The sequence below is a fragment of the Bombina bombina genome, chromosome 2 (genome assembly GCF_027579735.1).
Source record: "Bombina bombina isolate aBomBom1 chromosome 2, aBomBom1.pri, whole genome shotgun sequence".
Lineage (NCBI taxonomy): Eukaryota > Metazoa > Chordata > Amphibia > Anura > Bombinatoridae > Bombina > Bombina bombina.
Genome location: NC_069500.1, coordinates 1,437,030,587 through 1,437,042,755, shown reverse-complemented (window position 1 = coordinate 1,437,042,755; position 12,169 = coordinate 1,437,030,587).

The window sequence follows — 12,169 nt, the reverse complement described above, 5'->3', positions numbered from 1 at the left end:
TAATATCTGTTACTCACCCTATCGGGAGAGGTCTATATGGCCTGCATGATTACACTTACAAAATATAATAATAAAACATGCGGTCTGGGACCCATGGTAACTAGGTTGTGTTAAGTAGTACTGTTCTTATTAGTTTAATACCTGTTACAACCCCTAAAGGTGGGAGGTCTATATGGCCTGCATGATTAGTCGCACCAAATAAAACAACAAGACATGCGTTCATGGACTCGGACCCATGGCTAACTTGGTTGTGTAAAGTAGTACTATTCTTAGCACTTTCATCCCTGTTACTGCCACCTCTCGGGGGAGGTCTACATGGCCATCATGATTTGCCTAACAAAGTAAAACAACAAAACATGCGGTCTGGGACCCATGGTAACTAGTTTGTGTTAAGTAGTACTGTTCTTATTAGTTTAATACCTGTTACAACCCCTAATGGTGGGAGGTCTATATGGCCTGCATGATTAGCCGCACCAAACAAAACAACAAGATATGCGGTCTTGGACTGGGACCCATGGCCAACTCAGTTGTGTAAAGTAGTACCATTCTTAGCACTTTCATCCCTGTTACTTCCAAACCTCTCGGGGGAGGTCTACATGGCCATCATGATTAGCCTAACAAAGTACAACAATAAAACCTGGGCTCTTGAAACCATGGTAAGTAGGTTTATTTCGGTAGTACTGTTCTTATTAGTTTAATACCTGTTACAACCCCTAATGGTGGGAGGTCTATATGGTCTGCATGATTAGCCGCACCAAACAAAACAACAAGACATGCGGTCTTGGACTGGGACCCATGGCCAATTCGATTGTGTAAAGTAGTACTATTCTTAGCACTTTCATCCCTGTTACTTCCAAACCTCTCAGGGGAGGTCTACATGGCCATCATGATTAGCCTAACAAAGTACAACAATACTGTCAATAGGGATGACAAATTTTAATTTAAACTAAACTTCTCACAGTGGTATAAATTACAGAAGTGTATAACGGTAACATGCCATAGTGGGAAGGTAAGAGCTAACAGTAGCCATTAACAGAGTCTCAGACAACCAGTACTCATGTGTATCATGGCTCATGAACTCGCTACAGGTCCCATTCCAACTAGCATGTCTCGCTCTTGATTTTAGAATGGCAGACTGGTAGTGTCCCCCTACCTCAGGTACAATAACCCTTATAACTCGGGTCTGTTGAAAAATTGCCAAATGGAGGAATGTATATAAAGAAGTCCACCATGCTACAGATTGTAGTTAGGTTTTTACCCCACTCCAGCTTTTACAGTATAACAAGGGTGAATGTCTATATAACTAGGTATTGCAAGTTGCAAAAAATATAGCGACCAAGTCTCTTCCACCACGGCACCCACAATTGTCTCAGTTGCCGTGGGATGTGTCAACAACAGTGAGAGATATAGTCTACTCTTATTTTTAGTAGTCCCGGGTCCGGTAGCCATGTGCTGCGTTCATCTAGAAGTCCTTGCAGGGGTATATGGCCACTCTTTGCAAAAGGACCCTGTAGGAGCGTCTTAGCTTTTTGGCTCTTGCGGACAGACCTTGGTACAGCCCGATCTCTCTGAGAACCAGTGTACTTACTTGTTACAGTTATGTATGCAAACAGGTGTATAATATGTGTTAATACTTTCCCCTTCTGGTAAACCGCAGCCGTCCCACAGTCTCTCCCAAGGTCTGTGTGATTAGATCAGGTGTGCTAGCTGGAGGCGCTGGTTCAGCTTAGTGCAAACTTGTATTAGTCGTTGGTGTCTTCCTTTCCTTCCTCGGTTGTATAACTCTAGGTGCAAAATAGTGGTGCTGAAATATCAGGCAATACACCATACAAAGGTGAATATCTACTCACAGTGTTTATTTCAGGTTACCGGCTCCTTCCCAATATGAAAAGACAATATCACAGATGCAGTAAAAAGGTTTGTCTTTATTTGGCTCAATGCGTTTCAACGGTCCCAGCCGTCTTTCTCAAGAGCAATAAAAGTGCTTTACAAACCAAAGCATACCTTTCCGCTGCATAGGCGGCCTTTAAATACATATCAGTAACGCTACATGCTTCCCCATTGGAGGAGAGCAGGTTTACACCCGATTCAAAATTTAAATTGTAAATTTAAAATAAACATCTAAAAGAACATAAAAAAACAATATTAATTATATTAGAAACTATAGGTTTGTTTTACAATATAAAATTTCTTTAGATATCATCATTTTCGCCGGTTAACCTATAACATGTGATCTTCGCTGACATACCGGACCTGAAAGAGAACTTAAAACAGAGAACTACCAGAAAGGGAACTACAAAACTGGTGAAAATGATGATATCTACAGAAATTTTATATTGTAAAACAAACCTATAGTTTCTAATATAATTAATATTGTTTTTTATGTTCTTTTAGATGTTAATTTTAAATTTACAATTTAAATTTTGAATCGGGTGTAAATCTGCTCTCCTCTAATTGGGAAGCAGGTAACGTAACTGACATGTATTTAAAGGCCGCCTATGCAGCGGAAAGGTATGCTTTGGTTTGTAAAGCACTTTTATTGCTCTTGAGAAAGACGGCTGGGACCGTTGAAACGCGTTGGGCCAAATAAAGACAAACCTTTTTACTGAATCTGTGATATTGTCTTTTCATATTGGGAAGGAGCCGGTAACCTGAAATATACACTGTGAGTAGATATTCACCTTTGTATGGTGTATTGTCTGATATTTCAGCACCACTATTTTGCACCTAGAGTTATACAACCGAGGAAGGAAAGGAAGACACCAACGACTGATACAAGCTAAACCAGCGCCTCCAGCTAGCACACCTTACTTGTTACAGTGGCTGTGTCGGCTGTAATGAATATATCATAATGGTTTCTTCCAGTTGTTGCTGTTTATATTTGTTGCAGTTCATATAATCTAACACTAGGGACAAGCATGAGGTATAACAGTGAAATAGATGTGTTATCTTCAGTTAATAAAACGTTCTTGAAGTTGAACAATGGTGCCTTAATGAGTTCTGTGCATTCTATAACAGGAGATCTTTACATGATGTCAGAATTAAACCGATTTATTTAAGTTTGATTGTCATGGCTGCAAGCAGACAGCAAGTGGACTTTGATAAAGGCAATGTATGTGAGCACAGGACAAGATGGAGAGAGCTCATGGAATTATTATTTGCTGACCCTGATGCTGAGAAGTGGACACAGGAGCAGAAGGCTGCACAGTATCTCATTTGCATTGGCAAGAAAGGCAGAGATATAGACCCCAAGTTATCAAGGTCTGTCGGACCTGATCTAACAGTGCGGATCAGGTCTGACAGACCTCGCTGAATACGGCGAGCAATACGTGAGCTCTTGTGAGCTGCTGGTGCAACACCACCCCCTGCAGACTCACGGCCAATATGCCTCCAGCAGGGGGGTGTCAATATTTCGGAGCTTGATAAATATGCCTCATAGTGAAAGTAATCTGTTTCATAGCAGAAAAGCAAATAACCTGCAGAGTTGTGCAGAGCAAACTCTTTACAGAAGCTGTACTTAATGTGCTACAAAACACACAGGGGCCTATTTATTAAATGTCAGACTGCACTGAATGCGGAGAGCAATACGCTCTCCGTATTCAGCGTTGCACCAGCAGCTCTTGTGAACTGCTGGTGCAACGCAATCTCTGTCCACCTCCTCAGAGCAGGTGGACAGATTATGGAGCAGTTAGACCGCTGCTTCATAACTGGTGTTTCTGGTGAGTCTGATAAATGGGCCCCTAAGAATACACAGTGTCCAGCACAGGGAACAATATGCTACAAATGTCAGAAAAACAACCATTTTGCCAGGGTGTGCAGAAACCACACTATAAAGTATAGGAAGTCAGTGGATCAGGTGGAGCAAGATGAAAATGAAACTGATAGTGACATTGATCAAAGTACAATATTTCTAGCTATGGTGGATAAAACAAATGTAGAACAAGATGAAGTATATGTTGAGATTCTTGTGAGCACACTAAACATACCAATTCAATTCAAGATTGATACAGGTGCACAAGTAAATTGCATTCCTGCTAGCACATAATGACAAACTGGCAAACATATGTGAGCTTGAAAAGTCTGCTCTGTCAAAACTTGTTGGTTATGGAGGACTCCGGCTGCATGTACTGGGAAAGTGCTCATATCAATGCATGTTACAAAACAAAAAAAACTTAATTAGACCGCTGCTTCATAACTGCTGTTTCTGGCGAGTCTGAAGACTCGCCAGAAACAGGGGCCCACAAGCTCCATACAGAGCTTGTTAAATAAGCCCCTATGTGTTTACTGTAAAGAATAGTACTGGTCTTTTGCTCAGCAGTCCCTATTAAAAGTACATCCAAATTTGGTATTTTCTCCTGGTGATAAGTGTAGGTGTTTTGCAAACCCATCTCGTTATCATTGAGGTAGGCTATAAATTCACTACACAAAACTTTATCACTGGACCAGACAAACAGGAGGTCATTGATGTATTTCTTATAACCCACAACCGAGTCATGTATAAATCAATGTAAATATTTGCATAGGAAATTAGTACATCTAGGCAAGTATCCCCGCTTGCTTTTCCCCCAGAAATTCTTAATATACAATGTTTCCAATGCACAAGAGAATTGTGGGTAAGATATGCAAATTAGATATGCAAATTCTCATTTTATTTGCTTCAAAAATACTGTTTTGACACAGCGATCCTTTTAAACAGGATTATGACAGCAAACCAGAAATCACTCACTTTCTGGTTTGCTGTCATAATCCTGTTTAAAAGGATCGCTGTTTAAGAGAGAAAGGGAGGGTGCGATGGCACTACTCTGAGTATTGAGGGTTGGGCTGGTAATAGTATTAGTGTTGGCCTTATTAACAGTCGTGCTTGCCCATAGGTGCTGTGTACCAAATTATTTACAAGCTGTACAACCAAAGAGGTTGTGAAAAAGGTACATTTAAATAGCACTCATATCCTCATATGCTACATGAATTTGTGTGGCGTGAAAGGTGTAAATGAAAAAAATGACACAATAAAAATTAAACTTTAATAATATACATTAAAAATTGGGCACATTTTAAAAACCCTAGGCAACTAGTAGTTTTGTATAACACGTCTGTAATACATCAGACAGGGTGATTATATTATATAAGACAATCCTCCTGAGGAGTATAGTAGTAATGTAATCAGTGCAATTTGTTACAGTACTAGTAACGTAATTGTTGAATTACTAAAGCTGAGTAAGTAATTGAGTTTTTTACCCCACTATGTACACTTGTGGGTATAGTATTACTTAAGAACTTCTATGATGATTCAGGGCCTATTAGATACAATTGGTGTGGCTGTATAATCATAAATACTTGACCACTTAGTAATTGAAGAATAGAAAAACAATTATAAGAAATAAAATTAATACTCAGATCCCTTGATAGTAGATTAGCAATCAAATGTGATTAGAAGTCTTATAATGATCTGCTATCTAATGTCTGTCTCTAGTAATCTTGTGTTGTCTATACAATTCTTCCTAAGTTTGGGGGTAAGAATCCCAGAAAGTATATAGAGAGCAGAACTTACTCGTGTATTGGATATAACGTAACGGAGTATCTTATAAATGCAGAGTTAGTTACTCTTGAATGGTTAATAAATTACTGCCATTGGTGTCATGTTAATGCATCTTGTTTCGTACCTGTGTGGTCTAATTTCTGCGCCTACAGTAATATGTGAGTATATGATGCAGATACCAGAATGGTATTTCTGCTTATCAATAATTTACCCTTTAAATGACGTGTTAGCAGTAGATAATAATTTGACTTGTATCGGATTAATATGCGAGATTCAAAACCTCATGTATTCAATATAAATTAAATCGTAACAGAGTGCCTTATGGATACCGAGTTAGTTACTCATAAATGGCTAATAAATTGCTGCCCTTGCTATAATGCTAGTGCATCTGATTTAGTACCAATGTGGTTAAATTACTGCGCCTTTAATAATGTGTTGGTGTATGCTGCAGAAACCAGAATGGTATTTCCGCTAGCCGAGTATTTAACCTGTAAATGGCGTGTTAGCAGTAGGTGATTAGTTTACTTGTATCAGATTAATATATGAGGTTCAGTGCTCATTGGAGAACATAATCAATAAAGTATTGTATGTCAAGTTGAGTTTCATGTGTATGTGGTTTCTGACATGAAAGGAGTAAACTCTCTTGAGATTTTGAACAGGTTCTACTATTAATATACACGAAGCAGGGTTTGCTTATGTGTTTTCCCTGCAACAATAACAGAGTGACTTATCTGATACAATGTAAGTTAGTCGTGAATGATTAACAAATTGCTACCTTTGTTAACACTGTTATTCCCAATTGTATGATCGGGTTAATATTCAGTTTGCACCACCATGTATCCTATGTTGCTATATATTATAGATATAGGCACAAACTTTCAGATGGCGTGTAAGTGGCAGTTTGTCAGTATGTTTGTGTCAGGCCAGTATACAAGACTCGATGTTGTTTAGAGAGCACAACTTAGGTTTACTGCTACCGCTAATGACAATAAAGGTTTCTGTATATTACGCCGGTATTACACATAATTGTCACGCATCCCTCTTTTTTTAAAAGTAGTTAAAGGTATATAGCATTTAGAAGGCAGCGTTATATTAGAGCTAACGGCTCCGTGTTTGTACAAATTATAACAGGTGATAGCTCAATATGTAATGTCACTTATCATATAGTATTGCTTAGTATTTAACAGTACTGTTTTAACGTAAAAACAATGTACCTTTGTTGGCTAATATTTTACAAATATGCAGTCCAAAGACTCAGTTGCCAAAGGTATTATCCGTATTATGCACTTGCAATTATAATTATAAAGCGAAATTCAGCAAACACTGTCATCATCAACGTATGAGACATCAGTCTCAAATATGCAGCGTTTGCATACCCCTTCGGTGAGATTGTCTGTCTAATTAAATCTGAGTATACATGATCGTCAGCTCAGATATCAATATTTACATCTGACTAGTGAGACTAGATTAAAACATGAGGGGTCCCAATTCCCCCTGCTCCTGACATGTTTCGCTGGGTATACCGGCTTTTTCGAAGGCGGGGCGCCGCGATTTTTGCGGTATTTTGTACTTGTACAATTCACGCCTTGAGGGTTTGGATGACGAATCAGATCCTGAGTTTGATCTAATGTATTTTGATTGACACATTGTTTGCGTTTCTCAATGATAGAGCGGTATACGGATCATCCCATGTTAAACACAATATATTTTTCAAATGTATTTGGTCCTGGGATTAGTTGAAGTCCCTCATTTTGGAATCAGCGGTTTTAGTAGTATTAAAGCACTTATGTTTAACATATTTTGTTTTCATAGCGTGGTATAATAAACATAGCTAGGTATGAGCCGTTAGCTCTAATATAACGCTGCCTTCTAAATGCTATATACCTTTAACTACTTTTAAAAAAAGAGGGATGCGTGACAATTATGTGTAATACCAGCGTAATATACAGAAACCTTTATTGTCATTAGCGGTAGCAGTAAACCTAAGTTGTGCTCTCTAAACAACATCGAGTCTTGTATACTGGCCTGACACAAACATACTGACAAACTGCCACTTACACGCCATCTGAAAGTTTGTGCCTATATCTATAATATATAGCAACATAGGATACATGGTGGTGCAAACTGAATATTAACCCGATCATACAATTGGGAATAACAGTGTTAACAAAGGTAGCAATTTGTTAATCATTCACGACTAACTTACATTGTATCAGATAAGTCACTCTGTTATTGTTGCAGGGAAAACACATAAGCAAACCCTGCTTCGTGTATATTAATAGTAGAACCTGTTCAAAATCTCAAGAGAGTGTACTCCTTTCATGTCAGAAACCGCATACACATGAAACTCAACTTGACATACAATACTTTATTGATTATGTTCTCCAATGAGCACTGAACCTCATATATTAATCTGATACAAGTAAATTAATCACCTACTGCTAACACGCCATTTAAAGGTTAAATACTCGGCTAGCGGAAATACCATTCTGGTTTCTGCAGCATACACCAACACATTATTAAAGGCGAAGTAATTTTACCACATTGGTACTAAATCAGATGCACTAGCATTATAGCAAGGGCAGCAATTTATTAGCCATTTTTGAGTAACTAACTCGGTATCCATAAGGCACTCTGTTACGATTTAATTTATATTGAATACATGAGGTTTTGAATCTCACATAATAATCAGATACAAGTCAAATTATTATCTACTGCTAACACGTCATTTAAAGGGTAAATTATTGATAAGCAGAAATACCATTCTGGTATCTGCATCATATACTCACATATTACTGTAGGCGCAGTAATTAGACCACACAGGTACGAAACAAGATGCATTAACATGACACCAATGGCAGTAATTTATTAACCATTCAAGAGTAACTAACTCTGCATTTATAAGATACTCCGTTACGTTATATCCAATACACGAGTAAGTTCTGCTCTCTACATATTTTCTGGGATTCTTACCCCTAAACTTAGGAAGAATTGTATAGACAACACAAGATTACTAGAGACAGACATTACATAGCAGATCATTATAAGACTTCTAATCACATTTGATTGCTAATCTACTATCAAGGGATCTGAGTATTAATTTTATTTCTTATAATTGTTTTTCTATTCTTCAATTACTAAGTGGTCAAGTATTTATGATTATACAGCCACACCAATTGTATCTAATAGGCCCTGAATCAAGAAATATCTCAAGACTAATTTTTCTAAGGTTTTATGGACTGATGAAATGAGAGTGAGTCTTGATGGGCCAGATGGATGGGCCCGTGGCTGGATTGGTAAAGGGCAGAGAGCTCCAGTCCGACTCAGACGCCAGCAAGGTGGAGGTGGAGTACTGGTTTGGGCTGGTATCATCAAAGATGAGCTTGTGGGGCCTTTTCGGGTTGAGGATGGAGTCAAGCTCAACTCCCAGTCCTACTGCCAGTTTCTGAAAGACACCTTCTTCAAGCAGTGGTACAGGAAGAAGTCTGCATCCTTCAAGAAAAACATGATTTTCATGCAGGACAATGCTCCATCACATGCGTCCAAGTACTCCACAGCATGGCTGGCAAGAAAGGGTATAAAAGAAGAAAATCTAATGACATGGCCTCCTTGTTCACCTGATCTGAACCCCATTGAGAACCTGTGGTCCATCATCAAATGTGAGATTTACAAGGAGGGAAAACAGTACACCTCTCTGAACAGTGTCTGGGAGGCTGTGGTTGCTGCTGCACGCAATGTTGATGGTGAACAGATCAAAACACTGACAGAATCCATGGATGGCAGGCTTTTGAGTGTCCTTGCAAAGAAAGGTGGCTATATTGGTCACTGATTTGTTTTTGTTTTGTTTTTGAATGTCAGAAATGTATATTTGTGAATGTTGAGATGTTATATTGGTTTCACTGGTAAAAATAAATAATTGAAATGGGTATATATTTGTATTTTATTAAGTTGACTAATAATTATGCACAGTAATAGTCACCTGCACACACAGATATCCCCCTAAAATAGCTAAAACTAAAATCAAACTAAAAACTACTTCCAAAAATATTCAGCTTTGATATTAATGAGTTTTTTGGTTTCATTGAGAACATGGTTGTTGTTCAATAATAAAATTAATCCTCAAAAATACAACTTGCCTAATAATTCTGCACTCCCTGTAAGAATTTCTGGGGAAAAGCAAGCGGGGATACTTGCCTAGATGTACTAATTTCCTATGCAAATATTTAAATTGATTTAATTTTGAGACATGGAGGATTTTAATTTCAGTTTTTTATCTGCCCCCATAATTTTAATGAATTTATATATATACTGTATATATATATATATATATATATATATATATATATATTGTATTTTTACAATAATTTATTAATTATGTAACTATATAGCTATTTGTAAATGTTATCCATTGAAAGCTTTTTAATGCCAAAACAATATATGTACGTATATATAAATGTCAACATAAAGTGCACTCTCACTTTAATACACAGCTGCCAGGGTGCCAACGGTTCAATACAGTAATATAGGGAGGCACTCACTTGTCCTTTTCAATCATGTAGTTTATTAAGCGTGACATTTCGGGGACACACTTCTGAGGAAGGGGAGTGTGTCCCCGAAACCTCACGCTTAATAAACTACACAATTGAAAAGGACCAGTGAGTGCCTCCCTATATTGCTGTATATATATATATATATATTATTATTATTATTATTATTTTTTCCATAGGTAAATAAAAAAAACACGTCTATATTTCTATTGATAGACAGTGATAGATGCCTGGTCATTTGGGCAGGTTTTGCTCTGTAATTTCCATTCTTGAAGCAGTTAAAGGAACATTGTACTCAGAATAAATTGCTAATGCAAGAGCAGTATTTACACATCAAACATATTTGTTTAGTTTTGTAATTCCTACAAAGCCTTGTTCTGCCCGATAAGGGTAGTGGTGTCTGCTTTACTGGTAGAGAGAGAAAAACACCTCTTGTAGTATGATAACCACACATTGATTCATCCAGGAGAGGAACATGAGAGGGTTTTTTTTTATACATTTTTACTACAAGGTCCCTGTAAGCACAAAAGTACAGAATGCTGGGAAGTTATATGCAGATATGTGGTGATACCAAGGAGCCAAGACCATAGCAACCATAAACACAATCTTTCTAACAGTTGTTAAATTAAATAAATAATTTGAATAATATCTATATAGTATATTGAATATGTTACTAATATAGCGATTAATCCTTTGTGTCTCCTATTTGTAGATCCTGTGACACAGCCTAAAACAATAAGTGAATGAAGAACATATGAAACCCCTTATCCCAACAGCTGTAGGAGTGGATAATATAGAGTGTGGTTATGGGACTGGGGTTGCCTTCTGGACCTGCACCATCCCCCAAGAGTTAGACTTCTTCCTTTTCTGTTATAAATATTGCAGGCAACTTGTGGCAGCAAATGGCAAAATATGATCCCATCCCAAATAAGCCATGGGTGCCGAATTATCAAGCGTGAACCTTCAGGCTTGCTGGAAACAGCAGTTATGAAGCAGCAGTCTAAAGACTGCAGCTCCATAACTTGACCACCTGCACTGAGGCCGCGGACAGCAATCAAACCAATCGAATACGATCAGGTTTATTGACACCCCCTGCTAGCGGCCACGAATCTACAGGGGACGACATTGCACAAGCAGCTCACCAGAACTGCTGGTGCAATGATAAATGGCGACAGCGTATGCTGTTGGCATTTATCAATGTGAGGCGGACATGACCCGCTATATTGGATAATGTCTGCTTGCGCCTTATTAAATAGGCCCCCATATGGACTCATTGCTTGAATATGTAAAAAAAAAAAAAAACATTTTTCAGAACTGTAATTCGTAGCTACTTTTCGTGGCATTCTAATTTCCAAAACCAATGACAAAGTCATACATGTCTCGATTTCTGAACACAGGAGATCATAAAGAGGTTTTATGGACAATTTGTCCTATGACTCCACATGTTTTGTCTAAATAATATCAGCAAGAACATTTTTTTTCTATTAATATGATTGCAGGTGACCTATATTTTATAAATAACTGGTGGCACAAAATGTAAAAAATGGACCTGGATGAATAACTTGTTTACTTTAAAAATATACGGATTTCTGGGTCAGTTATAAGAAATTAGGAAGTTATGCAATAGAAAATAAGTTACCCCATTGCACCATTTTAGTACACGATATACAGATATTATAGTTACAATTCTATACATGTGAAAAGCACATTCCCCTTATTGTGCTATGATACAACACCAATGTCCAACCGAAGATAAAAAAAACTCTGTCTCCAAAGGTCTTCCAACAAACAAAGAAATAAGAGTTAGAGAAGTCTCCCAGTATATAAAATAATATATCAATGGTAAAATAAAAATATATCAGTGATAATAAATATATATGAAATTCACTCTCTGAAAATAACTTCTATCATGCTTATGCAAGAGCAGTGTTTACACATCAAACATATCTTGGGTTTGTAATTCCTGCTAATTCGTATCCTGACTGATAAGGAAAACTATGCCTGATTTACTGGTAGAGAGAGAAGCGCCTCTGCTACTATGAGAAAAACACATTGATTCAGGAAAGAAACATGAGTTTTTTTTTCT